Consider the following 22,376-nt stretch of genomic DNA (forward strand, 5'->3'; position numbering starts at 1 on the left):
ATGCTGAAAGTGGGGGATGCTAAATATAGCCTTTGCTGGGCAGATTTCAGGCGCAGTTAACAAGGAGGTAGGACAAAGCACATGATGCGCACATGGCAACATGTGGCAGACAAAATGGCTGCCACAAATACAAAATGGAGTCGGTTCAATTGATACGACAATGGTCAAAAATAGCATGTCTTCTGCTAATGCTTAACCTAATCGCCGTTGATTTACAACATCTAAGTGGAGCTGTAGTATAATAGAGATTCTCTGACACAGTTGGATATTTAAATTGGGCCCTCATGCAGTTAAATTTGGAAAATTTGGGGCCACTAGAGAGCCCGCTGCAAGATGGCCTCACCATAGTGCAGCTCAGTCGGAGGTGAGCAAAGATCCAGCATAATCCTGACTTCAGCCAGCACAAAATCACAGAAAACACTGACCATCAGCGGCAGAACACAAGTGGGATAGCAATAAGCTGAAATCGCCAGGAGCCAGCACAGTACACAGTAAAAACGAGGTACGGCACCAGGCAAGGTCAGGCATAATGGCAGCGCCAAGCTTGCAAAAATGAACTGCACAGGCCGGCTGACTAGACCAGCGAAGTATAGAGGTACACGGTAATGAGTGCTGGGAACATGTGCCTGGAGCACTGCAGGAAACCAAAGAAATTCAGACACCAGGACCGAAGATATACCTCAGCCCTGCTGGGCAGGCAATCCGGTGAGAGCAGGCTATGCAGCGAACCCACCTGGATGCGCCGCTCTTAGACCACAATCTGTGGCTGAGGCCGGCCTACACACCCATCAAATCAGGCCGAAACATCAGTGGCTCAAAACCTGGTGCAGCGTTGTTATATTCTAAGCCATGTAAGACATTTATCCTCCTGAGGCAGAAAGCCGGGAGTAGGCGAAACTTGCACTAAATTTTAAAATTGTCATTTTGTTCTTACTTGCTGCACCATCTGCTCCCCTTGGGGCCACATTCTCCAGTCCTCAGCGGACTTAGCGCTGTTCACGGGACCCTGGGGAAAGGATAACACCCCACCGCCATTACCGGCAAAATCGCTGGCCACGCCCCCCTTTTAGGCCACCCCCCCGCCCTCTTTACTTAAGACCTCGCTGACTACGAGCGCGGTCTAGACATCTATCCTCCTGAGGCGGAAAGCCGGGAGTAGGCGAAACTTGCACTAAATTTTAAAATTGTCATTTTGTTCTTACTTGCTGCACCATCTGCTCCCCTTGGGGCCACATTCTCCAGTCCTCAGCGGACTTAGCGCTGTTCACGGGACCCTGGGGAAAGGATAACACCCCGCCGCCATTACCGGCGAGATCGCTAGGCACGCCCCCTTTTAGGCCACGCCCCGCCCTCTTTACTTAAGACCTTGCTGACTACGAGCGCGGTCTAGACATCTATCCTCCTGAGGCGGAAAGCCGGGAGTAGGCGAAACTTGCACTAAATTTTTAAATTGTCATTTTGTTCTTACTTGCTGCACCATCTGCTCCCCTTGGGGCCACATTCTCCAGTCCTCAGCGGACTTAGTGCTGTTCACGGGACCCTGGGGTAAGGATAACACCCCGCCGCCATTACCGGAGAGATCACTGGCCACGCCCCCTTTTAGGCCACGCCCCCTTGCGGCCTTTCGACACCCATAAAAATGTGCCATTTCAGGAAGCGCAGCGGACGAGCGCAGCGGGCGCGCCGTTTGCGTGCTGAAGGCGCGCCTAAGGAAAGCCTGTCTGCGCCCGTCCGCGCCAGGCCAGGCCCAGGGGCCTGCCAGGCTGGCCATATCATCACATATTCGGCCACTTCCCTAAGGGATTTACAGTCTTCCAACCTCACACTCTCCCCCTCTACCATCAGACGCATCCTCGCGACCGGCATCGCCCAACCAGATCGGCATCTCACCAACTCGGCCGCACCCCTTAATCTGCCCACTCAAAGCAACACCACTATTAGAGTTCTCTATCTAAATACTCGATCTTTAGTAAAACATCATGCCTATATCTTTATCCTTCTCTCTAACGAAAAACCTGACGTCCTCCTACTTACTGAAAATTGGCTGACCGCGGACTCACTCCCTGACAATTTGGCAGCCCTCCCCCCAGACTATTACATCCTTCGCGCTGATCGGCCAGAACACCGCCCTGTGGGTGGGGTAGCGGCCATAATCTCCAAACACCTGATATCCACTTCTATCTCATCCATCTCCCTCCCAGGAGTTGACAATCTCATCTTTAGCTTAAACACGGATAGCGGGGTCCTAACCTTCTTTCTTCTCTACCGCCCCCCTCAACCGATGCCAACCTTCGCGACCTTAATTACTGGTTTAATGACATCAATGCCGGGCCCCACGCCTCGAAGGTCTTTGAGGCCCTCACCAGTCTGAACCTGTCCCAACAAATCTCTTCGCCCACACATATCAAGGGCCGCATTCTAGATCAAATATGGACCCAAAACCTCATTCTCTCCCCTCCTTCCGTTTCACCCTGTACTTGGTCTGACCACCATCTAATAGACACCACTCTCTCGATCAGTGGCTACTCCCCCATCCCACTGATGGCCGGAGGTCTATCCTGCAAATGGAATGCCTATGACACTGAAGGATTCCTTGCGAACCTGTTAGACGCCCGCCCTGCCTTTGTTCCATGCACTAATGTGGATAAATTAGAAAATGACATCTCCCTCTGGCTGCAGTCAGCCAGTGACAAATTTGCCCCCCTCACTAAATTCCCCCCGACCAGACACCAAAATTCCCACAGATGGTTCTCGGATGACCTCAAAAAACTGAAACTAAAGGTACGTCAATCAGAAAGGGCTTGGAGACGTAACTACTCCGAACTAGCTAGATTACAATACATCTCAGCTCGCAGAGACTATAAAACTGCCATAGTCTCTGCCAAATCTTCCCATTTCTCGGACCGAATCTCCTCTTCAGACAATAAATCCAAAGAAATTTTCAAAATTATGAATGAATTGACATCCGACGACAGAACCCTTCCAGGCCAAACTCCCACCCAAGAAACTTGTGATGCCCTCAACCTTTTTTCGTTGAAAAAATCAACAAAATTAAGGCATCGATCTCCACGTCCCTCAGATCACCACCCCGGAAACCCCCTCTAATAACACTCCTATTTTTAATGAATTCCCCCTATCAACCCTACCTCCCTAGGACAGCTCACATCCCGGATAAAATCAGGTTCCCCGAACGACGGCTGCCCACCCTCAGTCTTGCAAACAGTATGTCACTCCCTACCTGATTGCATCTTACCTCTCCTGAACAGTTCACTGAGCACAGGCACTGACCCGAGACCCTTCAAAGAAGCCATCCTTGTCCCGCTACTAAAAAAAACTGGCGCGGACCCAGCAGAACTCTCCAATTACCGCCCCATCTCGCTTCTGCCTTACTTCTCAAAACTCCTCGAAGCACATGTTACTAGATGCCTCTCCAATTTCATTGAGTCCTCCTGCTATCTGGAGCCTAATCAGGCTGGCTTCAGGACCTCATTCTCCACTGAAACCGTCATCCTAGCTGTCCTCGACATGCTGAGAAGAAATGCTGACTCAGGAACCCCCCAAGCTCTTGTTCTCCTGGACCTCTCGGCCGCGTTCGACACGGTTGACCAGAACGTCCTGCTCAACCGTGTCGAACAGTCTGGCATCCAGGACCCAGCTCTCAGCTGGATCCGGTCTTTCTTGTCTGACAGATCCCAAGCCGTCCGCCTAGGCCCCTACATAGCCCCCAAGACCCCCACAACCTGCGGAGTCCCTCAGGGCTCCTCCCTATCACCTCTCCTGTTCAACCTGTACCTCCGTCCCCTACTCCATTCACTCCGTAATTGGGACATTACAGTTTTTAACTACGCTGACGATTTGCAGATCATTTTCCCACTCAACTCCCCTAATGCAATAGACAACTTTCACTCTGCCATGCTCCACATCCAAGATTGGATGAATTCCAACCAATTGAAGCTAAACCCCGGGAAAACCGAGCTCCTTCTCCCAGGCTCCAGCCTCTCCTCCTGGGGCACCCAGTTCTGGCCTCACAAACTGGGACCCCCGCCGACCCCTTCCACCTCTGTAAAAAGCCTCGGCGTAATAATCGACGCCGATCTCTCCCTCCGACCTCATATTAGCTCTGTGATTTCATCCTGCTCCTTCCAGCTCAGAAAGATCCGGAAGGTCAGCCATCTGCTTCCCACACCTGCCTTGACTCAGGTTATCATCTCTCTTGTGCTCTCCCGTTTGGACTTTTCCAACAGCATCTATCACGGACTTCCCAAAACCCTTCTCCGCTGCCTTCAGGTGATCCAAAACCAGGCAGCCCCGATCATCTTTAAATCTCCAAAATGGCAATCTGCCAGACCTATGATGTACAAACTCCACTGGCTACCAATTGAACAAAGGGTGGCCTTGAAGCTGGGCTATCTCACATACAAAGCCCTCAATTGCCCCAGTCCTGCCTTCCTGATCTCCCTGATCACCCCCTACTGTCCAAACCGCAATCTCCGCTCTATCCATCTCAAATCACTCATCACACCCAAAACTAGAACTAACAAATTCGGTGGACGAAGGTTCGCCTTTTTGGCCCCGAAATTCTGGAACTCCCTTCCCTTGAACATCAAATCAAGCAGCTCCCTCCTTCATTTTAGGAAGTTGCTAAAAACCTTTCTCTTTCCCCCACCCTGCTAACCCTGCACTAAACCTCAGCTCCGGAATTCAATGTCTTATAGCGCCAGGAAACCCATGGTGTCAGCTCGCTCTACAAATTTCATTTAATAATAATAATAAAAAAGTTATGGATTTTTTGAAGATTACTTAGAGTTTAAAGGGGAAAATAAGGGGAAAAGTTTACGTAGCCATCAAGGTATTGACTATTTTAGGGTGGTTCCACCAGGGTCTGTTTGGCATGCAACTTAAACCAGGCACCAAAGAACAGGTATTGCTGGTCTCTTGTGAAGAGGAAAGCACTAAGTGGGTCAATGAATTTCCTTCTGTTTTCAGTGAAGTTGGGGAAGATCACTGGGTTCAAACATAAAATCAAAGTTAAGGATGGAGCAACTCCTATTAAACACAAGTTCAGGAGTGTACCCTTCAGCATTAAAGAGGATCTTAACAAAGAATCATCTATGTTGTGGGAAAAGGGAATTATAGAACCTACTGATTCATCATTATGGTTGTCTCCTCTCGTGGTCGCACACAAGAGAGATGGTAAGCTAAGGTGTGTGTGGACCTTAGATCTTTGAACAAGGAGATTTGGGTAGACTCCCACCCTTTACCCAAAATTACGGATCTTTTTACCTGTATCAAGGGCGCAAACATTTTTTCAAAGCTAAACCTGGCTAGCACCTATCATCGAATAGAGCTTCACCCTGAATCACGTTCCTTGACGGCTTTTGTATCTCCACTTGGAACTTTCCGCTATAAAAGGATGCCGTTTGGATTAGGCTCTGCGTCATCAGTCTTCCAGAGGGTGATGCAAAACCTATTGAGGAATGTAGAAGGTGCTCTTGTCTTCCAAGACGATGTTTTGATTTATGCCAAAGATGATGAAACACATGACCACATTATTAGGAAGGTTTTGGAAATATTTAAAAAATGGAGTTGTATTGAAAACTGAAAAGTGCAAGTTTAGTTGCAGTGAGATAGAGTACCTTGGTCATTTACTTTCTCCTGAAGGAATCAAGCCAAGGCAAGGGTTAATTGACGCCATCATGAAAGCGCCTGTACCTAAAGACAAATCTGGAGTTAAGTCATTGCTAGGATTGTTGGAATACTATTCTAGATTTGTTCCTAGTTATGCGTCAATAGTTAGACCCATTAGCAATCTGCTCAAGTTTTCTACAAAATTTTCAAGGACAGCAGATTGTGAACGTGCTTTCATGGAGGTCAAGAATGTTTTGAAGAAGAGTGCTGCTCTTACACCGTTTGATCCTGATTTCCCTTGTATGATTACTTCAGATGCGAGTAAAGTTGGTCTAGGAGCTATTCCCACTCAACGTTCTGGTGAGCAAGAATACACAGTTGCGTTTGCTTCCAGGGTTCTAAGGAGTGCTGAGACTCAGTATTCTGTTATAGAGAAAGAACTATGGCTTGTAAATGGGCCATTGATAAGTTCCGACCTTATGTTTGGGTAGGCACTTTAGCTTAATGACAGATCACTAGCCACTGGTGTCTATTATGTCTGCTGGTCCAAGCAAATGTTGTACACCTAGGATCACTAGGATGGTTAGTAATTTGCTTCAATATTAATTTGACGTTACACATATTGCTGGTGGGAAAAACACACGGGCTGATTTCTTATCACGTTATCTCCAGAGTAGTGATCTGAGTTAAGGTACAAGTTTCCAAGATTTAAAAGATGAAGATGAAGAGGATTGTTTTGTGGCATCAATAGATGTACCTATTTTAGCGGTTGGGTCTGAGGAAGATTGGAGAGCGTTTTTGTTGAAGGACAAGGTGTTACAAAAGGTATTCAATTTTATCAAGAATGGTTGGCCAAAAGAGAAGTCTTTGTCTTCTGAATTACAACCATATTGGAAGGTAGAGTCAGAAATTTCAATTGAGGATGGTTTAATATTGAGATGTGAAAAATTAATTCCACCTCATTGTCTTAGACCTATTATTGTAAAAGAAGCTCATAAGGGGCATTTAGGCATTTCTCTTACAATACGTCGTGTACGGCAAGATTTTTGGTGGCCAAGTATGGACAGTGAAATCAGGATGTTTATTGAAAATTGTCCAGTGTGCTGTTCTTCTGAAAAATCGCTTAAAGTTGTTGTTCCACATTTGTTTCTAATTGAATGTCCATCTAGATCATGGGTCAAAGTAGGTATTGACATTATGGGTCCTTATGAGGTTTTACCTTTGGGGATGAGGTTCATTTTTGTTTTGATGGATTACACATCCAAATGGCCTGAAATAAAAGTTGTCAAGGAAGCTAATTCATCTAGTGATATCAAGTTCTTAAAGAAGTATTTTTGAGAGAAGTATTTCGTCAGTTTATTATCTCAGATAATGGGACTCAGCTTATAAGTGATGAATTTCAAATGTTTCTTAAATCCTGTGGTGTCAAGCATCATAGAAGCTCACTATTTTATCCACAGATCAACGGTCTTGTGGAAAGAATGCACCGAGTTGTTGGTGATTGTGTTAGGTGGGCAGTAAAGGGCAGGCATGATGTTTTTGCTTCCATTGAAAGCATGCTTTGGTTTTACAGGACAACAGCACACTCATCCACAAAAGTTTCACCTTTTGAAGTGCTAAGGGGAAGAAAAGCTAATACCAGTTTTCGACCTGGATGGATGTGTAAGTGGTCTGATTCATTGGTTGAAATTGAATCGCTGTTGGAAACAGTTAAAACTAATTTTGAAATCACACAATATAAAGAGAAAGAATGGTTGACAAAAAAAAATGTTACGGTGGTTTTGTTGTGTGTGGGTGATTTTGTTAAAATTAAGAATCCTGTATACACCAAGAAAGGGAAGTATAAATATAGTGAACCCATCAAGATTGTGCGAATTGGTGTTAATGCTGTTCAGGTGGAAGGTGGATGTTGGTGGAATCTTTCAAAAGTTGTAAAAGTGAAAACAAGTTTTATTTCTGAAAATCTTAATGGACGGGACAGTAACATGGATTCATCCCGTAGGAAGAGTACTAGAATTTCTATTTTACCTTATAGATATTCTGATAAGGTACTGTTGTATCTCTACTTAGTTTTATATATTTTGTATTCAGTAACTATTTCTGATGGGATGTTATAGTTAGGTGTAGGTACAATGTATTATTGTTTTTCTTACTTTTGTTTTTTTTTATTTTGAAGAAAAGGAGGTATGTTTTATTCTAAGCCATGTAAAGTTATGTACTGTATCTTTAATGAAACTCCTATGATCTGCTGCCACTGTACTTGTGAGGTCATCGCTTCTGGTCTACTGTAGAATGTTATGTTTCAATACAAGAGACAAACTGAATCAGGCACAGATGTGACAAGCAGATGAAGAGCTGTGTAGGATCAATTGAATAAATCAAACTTTATTCATTCACCTGTTTCTTGGATTTACTACAGGCGGCTGCTGCATCGGGGGCGGACGGGACGAACATGCAGCACCGAGACAGGCCCTCCAAAGACAGGGGAAATATGAGGAAAGGAAGTGAATAACGTCTTAGCTCAGAGACCCAACTGTGAGAGGAGAGCAGGCCGCGAGGCAGAAATACAATCCACAGAGGCCGTGTTACACATAATGATGGGACCTAGCACACCAAGTAAGTGCGGGCGCGACCCATGGAGGGGAAATTACCCAAATTAGGAGACCGCCTACAATAATTGAAGCAGTCGGGTGGCAGCTCTTGTAATGAGCAAGTAAAATGCTGTGGTGTAGGTTACACCGCAAGGCCTATCAGGCACACCTCCAATGCAGCGCTAAGAGTGGGACAAAGCAGAGAGGCTACGCCAGGGCTCAAAACGTGCTAAACTCCACAGGCGGGGGACCAGGAGATAGGTAGATGGTGAGATACTGGTTCTCCCTGACCCGCACAACGGTACCACGGTGTCAAGAGAAACTAAAGAAGACATTCAGTAGAGAGTCAGCAGCAGTACGATATAGCACCCAGATAGCATCACAAAAGGGAGCCATAGCTAAGCAATAAGAAGGCAACCAAGACTACAAAGCCCATAAACGGGACTCAGAAGGTGTCTCTCCGGTGGTGGGACCCCGAAAAGCAAGTTGCCACACTCATCTAGGCAAAAGGGACCACGAATAGCAGGGCGATAAACAGGTCATGACCATCAACAAGCTGTGGAGGTCAGAATAAATAAGTATATAAAAGTCACACACAAAAGGGTGTACTGAGTAAAACAAGATGTGCATAAGAAAAATGAAAGATGACCCACGTAGCCTCCACGGAACTCAGATGGGGAAAACAGACAAAGCTCAGCCTAAAATCACATTTAAATCATGCAAGAACACAAAGGCGACCAGTAAACCAGTTGTCAATATGGAGGAACAGAACAACTCGGCAGATAACATTGCATTCACTCTGGCAGCAATGCAGAACACACTGCAATCAATTGATGGAAAAATAGACCATCTGACCTCAGAAATTAACCACCTCACCACCAAAATGGAGCACCAAACGAGCAGAATTAACAAAATGGAAAACAGAATATCAGCTGCTGAAGACACCACACAAGAACTGAACACCAAAAGTCTTAATATGGAAAAAGTATTATCAATCATTCAAGCGAAAAATGAAGAGTTGGAAGCGCGATCACGGCTCAATAATATAAGAATGGTTGGAGTGCCAGAATCGACAAACACTGGACACATGGAGCATTACGGAGAGAGAATCTACTGAAGGATGTATTCAGCGCAGAAGCACTTTCTCCCATGCTCATTGGTGAGAGAGCGCACCGCTCGCTGGCACCCCAGCCGCCGCCAGGTGCACAACTGCATCCAACTGTGGCCAGACTACTAAACTATAGAGATAGAGGCACGGTATTATGTCTGGCCAGAGAAAAGAGAGATATTAACCACCAAGGAAAACACATTATTGTTTTTCCCAGACTTTACAATGGCTGTACAGTTGGCTCAGAAAGAGTAGGCAGAAATCTCCTATGCTAGGGTCTACCCAGCGCGATTAAAGATAACACACAGAGGGAAAGAAAAGGTCTTCCACACGCCAAAAGCCTCAATGGAATATACAGATATACTGTTGGCAAGCAACGAGGAAAAAGGCAGAACACAGAAGAGGACTGACAACATGCGGAGAAGTAAGGAAACGTAGATAGATAAAATATGACAGGAAGACCATTAAACCCCCTTAAAAAAGGAACAAGGCAGCGGGAAATTAAACGAGAAGTAAAAGAAGAAGAAACCTAATGAAACTGAGACATTGCACAACATCAGACCCACTGAGCCGCTAATTAGAACCCTCTGGCTGATAACAAAAACTTTAAGCTCATGACCCATCCCTTCCCAAGAGGAGATGAGAGTTGGGACTCTGGCGCACCCCCACAGTGGGTAAGCCCCAGACTTTCGTATGTAAGTAATGCATCACTTTAGAACTGTTAAACTCATCGAAGAATGAGTAAATGTTTTTGTGTTTAAAAGGGAATTTTCCAGCATGTTTGGGATGCGGGGGATTAATGTATCAGTTCACCAAGGATCGCCACATCTGTGATATACAACCCAGGTACACATATGATGACATTACAACACATATCAACAATTATATCATCCCTAAGTATATAAATGAATGATCTGCAACAACAAAAAAATGATAAAATGTCTAATATGGAACACGCAAGGTGGTGTTCCATGAAAAATAAGGCAAGTGCTGGCATATCTTGACAGGCATCACATAGAAATCGCAATGTTACAAGAAACGCACCTCACCACTCAGACCAATAAAGGGGTGGGCAGAAATTGCGGTAGCCTCCTCATACTCATCTTACTCAAGAGGAGTGTTAATCATGGTAAAGAAAGGTGTACAATTTAGGGAATATAGAGTCATCAAAGACGATCAAGGCTGGTATGTAATACTGACTGGCACACGATGGGGCTCCAAGATAGGCATAATTAACACATATGGGCTAAACACAGATGATCCGGGATTTTACTGGTCAATATGAGATACATTGCGAGAATTGCTGCAGATGGAAATAAAATGGGGAGGAGATCTTAATGTCACTCTGGATGCGGCAGTTGATAGATCATCCACAGCTAAGAAGCATCACAGACAAGCTGCCCATGTATTATATGGCATGGAATAATTCTAGATAGTGGATGCATGGCGCCTAAGGAACCCTGGGAAGCAAGAGGGCATATACAGAACTGCTGTGCACTCAGGTTGGTCTAGGATAGACTACTGGCTCACCTCAGCGGGAGCCACTGGGTGTATGTCAAAAGTTTAAAGAGGGACACTCAACGGTAGACCATTGCTTTGCCCTCTAGACAATTGAGCAGAAGTCGCTCGATGAGAGGGGCAGTCTGTTTTGCTGCTTCGTGGACATCCGCGCAGCATTTGGCCTGGTGGATAGGGAGCAGCCATGGTTGACCTTGATGGGGTACAATATCCCGCGGGATCTACTGAGTTTTTGATGGTTCATGTGGTTTGGCCTATATTTGCTCTATCACAGCAAGTGGAGTTAGAGTAGGTAGCTCACAGTAACTCATTGGTTTTCTTAGCGCCCAATTCCACTTTGTTACTCAAGTGCCCATGATATTTTCTGCTAGATTTTTTCTTTCTCCTGCATGCATTTCTGAACTTTTTATTCTCTATTGCACAAAACGCTGTCATTTGCATTGCCAAGAGAGGATCCTTTCTGAGTGTGGCACTAATGCTTCATTTCTCTCTCTGCTTCCCCTGTTCCACTTAAGCCAGTTTCTCTCTCTGAATTCAGCATGGAAGTTCTGAGAGGACTTGTGGGAGGAGCTCATGTAGTCTTGTGAGGATCTAGTGGCAGTTTCTTGTAGATATACAATATAATGCTCGGCTTGCGGTGATGGGAAATAGGAAATACGGGAAGCCCTTGGTGCAATGACAGGAACAGAGTAGACCAATGACCATCTTCACCCTCGAAGTCTGTGTGGGAACATTGATGGAAACATTTTACAGAGTCACCCACTCCCAGGTGGCAGTTCTGTCAGGCTGTCCACCCAGGCTCTAATGTAGCCTGGATGGAGAACATGAAAGTGTGCATGTATGTTTAGCCTGCCCAAGAGGGCCAGTCAAACATTTATGCGCACTTAGGAGGGTGCCACCGCACTTCCCCCTGTCCTGCTCAACCCTGCCTTGCAAAGCTGCCGCAGCACAGAAATAATAACATCACGTTATTATAATTTTATTTTTCCTTTTTTGCGGTGAAACACTCCTCTGCCTTAGCAGAGGAGCCACTCAGCGATCTCTCTGGAACAATCCAGAAGGTTAAGGAACAAGCCAGAAGGTTCAGGAACAAACCTGAAGCTTCTGGAACAAGCCAGTAAATATACATTGACAGCACATGGCAATCTGCTTTAAACAAGCCAGAATGTTCTGGAACAAGCCAGAATGTTCAGGAAACAGCCATGTGATGGTGGTAGGCATCTTTTATTTTAGAACGGTATAAATACCACTTCCTTGGACCAAACTCTATGCTAGACAGTTTGGTCTGGACTGTTCCCATGGGGCGCAGGGTCAAGACTTATTTGCATATGGCTGGGTCTAAACTGGGGTGGCGTAGTGGGCAAAAGAACAATGGATTTAACCTAGAACTTTTGACTGGTGGAAAATGTTTGCATTGTCACCATTCCACCCATCATTTTTTTGCTGCAACACTTTTTGCCCTAAGTGGGATGGGTATGCCCGGAAGTGGGTCCCTTGCTCACTGTACCACTGGATTTATGCTAGCCTGGCTGAAGAAGGGTGACATACCCTGAAACCGGTCCCAGGATGCTTGTTTCCGGTCCAGGGAGGACCTGGCCTGGCAGTTAGGACTGGACTGTTCCCATGGGACACAGGGTCAAGGCTGATTTGCAAATGGCTGGGTCCAAACTGGGGTGGCGTAGTGGGCAAAAAAACAATGGATTTAACCCAGAGCTTTTAACTGGGGGAGAATGTTTGAATTGTCAGCATTCTGTCCATCATTTGTTTGCTGCAACGCATGTGTTGGTGGTAGACATCCTTGATTTCAGGACGGTATAAATACCACTTCCTTGGACCAAACTCTATGCTAGGCCTTCGGAGTTCCAGTGAAGGCATCACCCATGTTTCTCCCACTAACCCAGTTTCCCTGCGCATCCAGTAAATCTTCTTACCCTGTGAACCTTGTACTTTTTGCAGAGAGTTCTCAACAATCTGCAAAAGTTAAAAGAGAAAAGATAAAGCAAAGTAGATTTAATGTTTACCTCCATCATGCATGCATGGAAGTCAGGAATTTGAGACTAAGTAATCATGATTGAGTATCAGTAAAAGAACTTGGTGGACAAAAATGCAAAAATACTAGAGGCCAGATGTACAAAAGTAAATTGCATTTCTTAACAGACACAATCCATAAAGAAATACAATACTGTCTTTCAATATGTACAAAGGCCTACACGAGATAGGAAAATGCGACTTTGACACAGTAGAAATCGTATTTTGCGATTCTCTAAATAGGAAATCACAAATAGATTTCCTATTTGCAATTTCCTAAGCACATGTACAAAGCATTTTCTAAATGTGAAATGGACATTTATGAAATGCTAAGACCATCAACTCCAAGCCAATGGTAGCTATGAGCAATTTCATAAAAAGCACCCAAAATGCATTTCTTAAAGAATCATGTGGCGTGCACATGCCACTAGGGCATTTGCGTGCTTTACGTATGCACCACTGTTTTTTGGGGTACATCATGGGGGGACCTTAGGCCCATAGGCACCCTTGGTTTTATACTTCCTAATTTGCGATTTCTTACCAGAAAATTGCAAATTTGAAAATGCAAAATCATTCATACCTATGGGCCATTAGGTTTTAGCATTTCCATAATAGTGATTTCCTAATCCTCATGCCAGGCCAGTTATCACAGGTTAGTCAATCTCTTTTCAGAAATCGTGGTATCTTACAGATTGCCTAGTCCACGTCTGGCGTGAGCGATGTAAACCAACCGAGTTTTAACTACTATTTTGGAAACCATCACCAGTTGCAACAAGAAGTACAAGTCTCAAAGAATGGAGTTTTTTTTAAAGAGTTTTATATAGCGCAAACTAGACCCGAGAAATTTGGTATCAAAGCACTTTACATGAGCACCAGTTTAGTTACAGATGGACACATTCATTTTTGTTAAGCACCGGGAGATTCGGTGATTTGCCCAGAATGACAGGATGTTGAGCTTCGAAGCCAAGATTCGAAACCGGTTCCCCCGGTTCAAAGTCGACACTCTAGCCATAAGGCTACATCCTCTCCCCATTAGAACAATTCAGAGAAAAGTGACAGGTTTGTCTCGTCAGAGTAAAACTCTGACAGGTAATGGGAGAGCTGGAGTGACTCTAAAACCTTGGACACTGCCTCCTCCCTTTGTAGATTCTGGAACATTGCCTAATCACACTACTACTTATTCTCGTTCAAGGGTGGAATTCAGGGTGCGGCATCTCAATCTTCTTTTCCTTCCCCTGCACAGAATACTACCAGTTCTATTCAGGATCTTCAACCACCTGCAGTTTAATTAGCAGTCCTGAAACTTTTTATGAAAATTTCAAAGAAATGTTGGGATTTTTATTAATCCATGTAGGATTTACCTTTTTTGTAAACCAACGTCGTTCCACGATAAACACACCAAGATAGCTTTTGTGGTATTCTACCTGGGAGGAAATGCAGCTAGTTGGTAAATTCCTATAATTGAAAGAGATGACCCAAATCTGTATAATTTTACTAACGTCTGTGAAGAAATCAAAAATCTATTTGACAGGAAAACCAATATTCTCTCCAATGCAGAGAGTAAATCACTGTAAAGCAATGGTTGTAAGATCTTTTAACTTCCATTACAACCTTTAACAGATTGGTAGTTCTTTCTTTCTTAGATTTCATAGAGCGCACTATACCCGAAGGTGTCAAAGAGCTTTGGGAGACCGTACATAGCAGTCTATAGTAGTGCAGAGGATGACTAAGGGGTCTGGAAGAAAAGAGCCCCATTTCCAGACATTTTTTAAAAACAGAAAAGGAGTCAAGCACAGAGATGTCGGGGAAAGGGTGTTCCATAATTTGAAAGCGGCCACCAGGATAGAGCAACCACCCCATCTGGCCATCTTAAATCTGTGAATTATTGCCTGTATATGGAAGGAAGATCAAAGTACTTTGCTAGGAGTGTACAAACCAAAGAATGAATTAAGAACAGATTGGCGCAGTTCCATTGGAATGTATGGAATGTATGATAATTAGGAAGCAGATGCTGGTGGTGCAGCTGACCTAAGTGTCAAACTCAAGTAGTTGAGACCAAGTGGACAGTTAGGAAGAGAGCTTCGCTTTCTGTCAAGGACTAGGGAGTGAACAGAAAGATGTTTTGGCTGAAGTTGTGAATCTTCTGGATAATTGTGAGCAGTTGATAGAGTTAGCTGCCTGTTATAACTACAAAGAGATAGCCCTCAAACTGATTCTGAGGTCCTTGGGTACGACCAAACAAACCTGTAGTAGATGAATGGAGCAAAAGTTCAAATGATGTAGAGTCAATGCAAATGAATGGACTATGGGGTCCTTTCACCACAGAAGAGCAAGAAAAGAGAAGAATGTATGTATAGGCATTTATATAGCGCACTACTTACCCGGAGGGTCCCAAGGCGCTTCGACCGCTGCAAAACCCTTCCTGGCTTCCCTGAGAGATGTTCCCTTAATGGGTATCTCCAGGGTGAGACCAGGCATCCCCGGCGGTCTGGTGGGGACGTTAGTGAAGATGAGGCAAGCTAATGCCCAGAGTTGCCGAGTGTGATCGCTGATCAGAGTGGGCACCGAGGCGAGAGAATTATCGAGTCCGCTGACCCTGGTCCAGAAACCTGCTGCGCCGGGAATCGAACCCTGGTCCCGGGCCGTCCTCTGCTCTCGGGTCTGCCGCCTCTAACCAGTGAGCCACACTACTTCACTAAATTGTTGAATGTTCTGTGGGAAAGAAGGGCATTTTATAATGGATTGTCACGCAAGGACCAAATTAACTGAAAGTAGAAATCAGGCAGTGGTGCTAAGTGGTTCCAATATCAAGGAGGCTTTGGAAAACTAGCTCTCTCAAATAAGATCGAGGTCCCTCATCCTAGAGAGGCCTTTACTGAGACCTCTGTGGCATTGGCCAATACCCAACCAAGATCTGTAGCTCATTTGAACATTAGTGTCCAAGTTCAGTTACCAGGAGGCAATGAACTAGAGATTCCTGTTTTGTCAGATTCTTGGGGTGCTGGGAATTTTATTGATCAGAAATTTGCCATAGAGTTGTGAATTCCTTGTATCAGGAAAGATATACCGGAATCAGTCAAAGCATTGGACTGAATCACTTTGACGTCAGGACCAGTTCGCTACCATACTTGCCCAGTAATTATGAGAATTGGTGAGGATCATTTTGAATTTATTACATTTGATTTGATCGATGCACCACGATTTAGGTTCATATTTGGAATGCCTTGGCTAACACTCCACAACCCGTCAGTTCAGTGGGCAGCATGGTCAATACTAATGAATTCAGATATTTGAAAGAATAATTGTGTAAACGAGTTAGGACTTCAAGATCCAAATCAAGAGAACCTGGCCAAATACCTAACTTACAGAAGTGCTGAATCACAGATTTGTTGTAATAATATTTTTCTGGAGTGGTTGACCCCGCATCAAGAGAATGATTACCGGATAGATCTAGTCCCTGGAGCAGCAATTCCATGCAGCAGGATCTATGCTCTGGTAAGCCAGAAAACCAACATTTGCAAGAGTACCTATACGAGAACTTAGCAACAGGGTTTATCTGACCCTCTCAAACACCAGAATCCTTTCCACTTTTCTTTGTACCTAAGAAGGGAGGGAGGTAACACAAGTGTAGAGACTATCAAGCAATAATTCATGTGACAGTAAAGAATAAGTATCCTCTGCCTCTAATGCCGGTGTTGCTGAATAAGTTGAAAAGGGTGATGATCTTTACTAAGTTGGATCCCTGAGGTGATTGCCATATTGTTGTAGTCCGCCAGGGCAATGAATGGAAGACCGTGTTCGGGACAACATTCTTCCTGTTCGAGTATCAGGTCATACCCTTCAGACTCTGCAAAGCCTGGGTTGCTTTGCATCATTTCATAGACGATATACTGTGAGGATACCTTGACATATTTTGTATCGTCTAAATTGGTGACATTTCAACATAATCAGATATTGTTCAGTGAACTATTGGTCATACGAAAGCCACTTTGATTCGATTAAGAGAATAACAACTATTCGCAAAACTTGCAAAGTGCCAATTTCACACCTCAGAAATAGAGTTTTAATTGTATATCATAAAACCTGAAGGCATAAGAATGGAGGAGGAAAAGGTGTCTGCTAACACTCAATGTTTAACTCTGTTAAATGTAAAAGCTCCACAAAGCTTTCTAGGCTTTGCTGATTTTTGTAGGCATTTTATTGAAAGCTTTTAAGCCATCCTTCAACCCATCATTTGCCTCTTTAGAAAAGGAGCTACATTTACATTGACAGGAAAATCGGAACAAGCATCTCACACTCTGAAACAGCAATTCATACAAGCCCCTCTCTTGAGGCATCCGGAGGTTAACCTCCCATTCATACTTGAAGCAAATGTGCCATTTTATGCAATGGGACGTATTCTCTCACAGCGTCACCCGGATACTGGTCAATGCATCCGATGGCCTATTATTCTCAAAATTATACCCCATGTGAATTAAACTATAGTATCACAGTTAAAGAGTTGTTGACGATAAAACTTGCATTCGAATAATGATGCCATTATCTGATGGGTGCCAGAAATACCATTGCAATTCATTCGGACCACTGGAATTTACCATTTTTTAAATAAGCCAGGGCCCTTACTCCTCTGCAACTTCAATGGTTCTTATTTTTCCGGATTTTGACTTTGTCATAAAATAGTGTCGAGTTCCTCAGAATGAGAAGGCAGATGCCCTTTCAAGGTCTCGTGTCACTTCAGTAGGAAACAGACAAAATCGAATTTATGAACCTCAATTAAGTCTTCCAAAGTCAGTAATGGTTTGTAATAAGGTGATGCTCATTGAATACGCTAATTTCTTCTTGTGTCCTATTCTCCAATTCCTGGAAACATCCTATACAACAAACCTCTTACAACATAGTACCATTATAATGCAGGTTTTACAACAAAAGTCGTTACAACGACTTTCGCTGGTGGGGGCTCTAGGATAGGGAATAGTTTAATTTACTATGCAAACCTTCCCTACTATCCACGGGGACTAGAGTTGGAATAGTAAATTAAACTATTCACTATCCAGCGCCCCCCAACCCAAGTCGTCGTAACGACTTGCGTTGTAAAACTTGCGTTGTAACGGTACGAGTGGTAATACCACGCGTTGTACCGTCATACATCCCCAATTCCCCTTGGTGTTTCTCCAGAATGAGTGCTGTGTACAACTCGGTTAGTTGATCATCAGCGTTGTGAAAGGACAAGCATTGCGCATCGATCATGCTGGGCCAGTTAAAACAGGTTAGTCACTCTCTATTCAGTGAGAGGCACTATTAAGTGGTGTCAGTCCCTTGAAGACGTGAGTATTATGTGTATGCAATGGTGGTTCTAGATTTTGTGGTCTGGTTAGACTCTGCATGTGAAAACAGACGAGAGTACTGGAGCAAAGGGCTTATCTGTGGCATTTGGATCAGTACCCAGTTTGCATTCAGGATTTCGAGATCGATGGTACCAGAGAGAGTGTGGATGTGTTAATGTGTTTTCTATCACACACTACAGAGTGTGACTACAGGGAGGCACTCCTGCTTGCACTCCAGTTTCTGAGATACTCGTGATGATACTTGGTAAGCGATACAACATGTGACCTCACACTTTTTTTAACTGCACTTTACTTTGGGTGTTGCTAACTAGTGGTGGTGACTAACTTGAACTAGTGGTGGTGGTTTTCCAATAAAGATGAGTAAATATGGGCTGTGAGAGAAACCATATATGCACTGTATGGATGCCTCCTAAGGAGATTGAAAACCCTCATGGAGGGTGATCAGTATGAAGGTATCGTTCTGTGGAGAACAATACCAACGTTTTTTATGGGAAAAAGCATTGTGTTGTACTTATTTATGTTGTTTGTCATTACATAGAAAGTGACAAGTAAAGGCATTATAAATTGGATGAATATACCCTCTTAACTTCATTTAATTTATAGGGCTATGGAAGTAAATGTGATCACTAGTCCTGAGGAAGGCAGAACGACCCGGTGAGGGCGATAGTTTGCGGCTGATACATGTCGACAATATGAGCAGTAAAGAGGGATGAAGAGGCACTAAAACCCTCTGGGTCAGTCCCCATTTGAAACCTTTTAATCCTATCTAGGGAATCCATAAAAAAAATAGTTTAGGGCATCTCTGAGATAGTTGTATTCTCTACTTTTACTGTATTTTTGTTCTGCTGTTTGGATCCCAAGATATTTGTTTGGACTGTTTTCCCCAATTCTTTTGTTCCATCCCAAACATTGGTCTGCACAGGGATGTTGTTGCAGCCCTATAATGAATCATGCCACTGTTAGTGGGTGAGGGCATTTTAAAGAAACCTTGCTTTCTTCCTATGTGTTGTCTCTATCCTTACAGAACACTCACATTAACAAATTGTTTTCTTTTTGTTGGTAAAAGAAGTCTACATTACAAATATATTTATCGATGAGAACCCAAACTACAGTTTGAAATGAATCTCATGTAGAATAATATTCGGGCAAAATGCATTTTTCCTGTCAAGAATAAGGATTCACATAGAGCATTACAAGCCACCCTTGGGGTATTGGTAGGTGTATAATTAATAATGGCGAACAGTGAGGTCGGTGAGAAAGTTCAGCATTCCATGTTATTAATGTAAACCTCAGCAGGAAAAATGTTTCAGCCGTGGATTTTATTATTCTCTGGGCGCATCTCAGGACAGAAGTCATCTGGATGTTCATTACCACTTTCCCCAGCAGCATCAGCAACATTCGCTGCATCATCACTAATTGTGCCAAGCCTTTTCATTACCTTGTCTCTTTCACCAGCTGACATTTGACCTTTGTTAGTCAGTGGACGCTCCATCTTCACCTGTCACCAGGGACAGTTTCCTTTCAATTTTCTCTGTGCACCACGCTTAATTAAAGGGGTTTTCGAAAACATTCCAGGAAAGCGAAATACTCCAGATTTCGTGAAAACAGGATATAAAAATAATCTAGGTTTAGCCCAAGTACTTAATTTCCCGTTTGCTTTATTAAACAGCCAAAACTTTGTTTTTCATGTTCTGAGCTGAAGGATAAAAGCAAAGAATCAGATTGCTTTGTAAAAACACATTTCAACTCTCTACAGAACCTGCCTGAAAACTCCAGAGCTTAAACGGTGATTAGATATTTACTCAAAATGAAATATCTTTTAAGACTATCGTGTCAGTTCCCGCCATTTTTTCCACAGAAGAGTCTATTTTATAAAACTAATTTACTTGAAAGTCGGTGAAATGCATTTCAAGCAATTGGAATGATGTGGTGATGAGGAATAGTGTAAATATTAGAGCTACGGGCACGTTTGAAGTACGGGTAAGGTCAAGGTTGAAGATAGGATCAGGGTCAGATTGGTTTCAACATTAGTCTAATTTATTTATTTAGTTGAGAATTTTGTAAAGGGTTATGTATCTCTTTTCTGTTACCTATTATTGCTTGTCTGAGGCATGAATGTATTCAGTGTACATCAAGATAGGAAAACTGGGAGGCTAGGTTCCTGTCAGACAGGCAATTTTGTACCAAATCATTTAGATTAGTGCTAAAGTTGTGTGGTAAGTAGGTGGGGGAGAGGGAAATGAACAAAATTAGGTTCTGGTCAGGCTCAGGTTTATGGTCAGGACTAAGGGGCCCATTAGGATGTCGGGCGGATCGCCACCGCCATGCAGACTGTGGCGATCAGCCCGACATACGACCACGGCCGCCACCTATTTCCCCCCGCCATATTGCAATGGCGATGTTTCCGTCCACCGCTTTTCCGCCCCGGTATCCTTGCGGCCGGGGCGGAAAAGGGTTCATATGGCTGACAGTGTCTTCCAGACACCGCTAGCCATATTAGGATGGCCTTATGCAGATGCCTTTCCGTGGCGGCAATACAGCCACGGAAAGGCGTGCTGTCTTTACTTTGGGGGCCCCCTGCGGACCCCCATGGTGAAGGTGAGAGGGGAAGTGCACATGGTGGGTAACTGTGATACCCCCTGCGTTTGCATACACAAAGCGGCAGGCACCGCGTGGTGCCTGCCGCTTTGTGTATGCAAATGCATGCCTGCATTTTTAACATTGCGGCGGGTGGTCCTTTCATCACCGCGTCATAATTGGCATGGCAGGACCGCCGCTCACGTCGCGGATGGTCCCGTTTTCCACAGGGATGGCGGGCGGGCAAAGTCCGTCTGCCATCCTAATCGGCCCCTAAGTTAGGCCCATTGTAAAAATTAAAGACAACACTAGGGTGTAAGTCAACGCTAATGATGTGACTGTTACGGTAAGGGATAGGGTCAGTGTTATAGTTATACCAAGATCATAGATAGCACTGGAGCATGGGTCTAAGAGCCGGATGTTAGAGGCTTTTTTGAGGTCACTACTGGCCAGATTGGCAGATTCATAGCTATAGTTTGGGTTAGCAGAGATAGGAGTTCCTCAGATATTTCATCATTATGAACTCAAGCCTACACAAAACTTTGCGGACCTATTCTTCCTTCTACATTGGTGGATGATGTAGTTTTGCAGTGATTGGTCAAGGGTGTGCAAAGATAAATGGTGGGGTCCCAATAAGTTGTTTTAACCAATGGATTTTCCATAGACTTGAATTCCACAAAGCACAAAAATGGCTGAACAGATTTACATGAAATTTGATAGGATTAGACATTATGGTGTGCAGAATCTTTTGCATACTACAGGTAAGTGTGTTTTAAGTTATAAGCCGGCCACAATCACAGTTTCCTTACACTTTTCCTCTTCAGATGTTGTGTGGGAGAACTCTTTTTTTACTTTCTGCCACCACTCGTCGCAAAACACAGAGCTGGGAAGGCGGCGCTGGCGTGTCCTGGTGTGCAGACAGCTCGTGTGTTTGGAAGCTGTGCAAGGAGAGCTACTACAATGGGAACAGCTGGGTTTTAAATGGCGTATTCCTTGCCTGACCTGCGTTTGGAGAACTGAGGAGGGAGCCGAGGGAGCCTGCTGTCGCTTGCCTGCTTCTACCGCCACGACTCGCCGGACCCGCTCCGCGGGTCCCGCTTCGCGGCTGGGAGCGGTCCTCTGGCACCTGGAAGGGGCTTGTTTGTACTCCTAAGACCGGCAGGGCTGCGAGTGTGTAGCGGTGGACTCCAAGTTCCAGGAGTCCCCGCGCGCCCGTGTCCACCTGGGCTGCTCTCCCTGCCGGCTCCGCCCCCACCTGGAAGAATATAGCGGCGTCCAGCCCTAACATCAGTGGATTCCTTGCCTGACCTGCGTTTGGAGAAATGAGGAGGGAGCCGAGGGAGCCTGCTGTCGCTTGCCTGCTTCTACCGCCACGACTCGCCGGACCCGCTCCGCGGGTCCCGCTTCGCGGCTGGGAGCGGTCCTCTGGCACTTGGAAGGAGCTTGTTTGTACTCCTAAGACCGGCAGGGCTGCGAGTGTGTAGCGGTGGACTCCAAGTTCCAGGAGTCCCCGCGCGCCCGTGTCCACCTGGGCTGCTCTCCCTGCCGGCTCCGCCCCCACCTGGAAGAATATAGCGGCGT

Source organism: Lissotriton vulgaris, chromosome 8 (genome assembly GCF_964263255.1).
Source record: "Lissotriton vulgaris chromosome 8, aLisVul1.2, whole genome shotgun sequence".
Classification (NCBI taxonomy): domain Eukaryota; kingdom Metazoa; phylum Chordata; class Amphibia; order Caudata; family Salamandridae; genus Lissotriton; species Lissotriton vulgaris.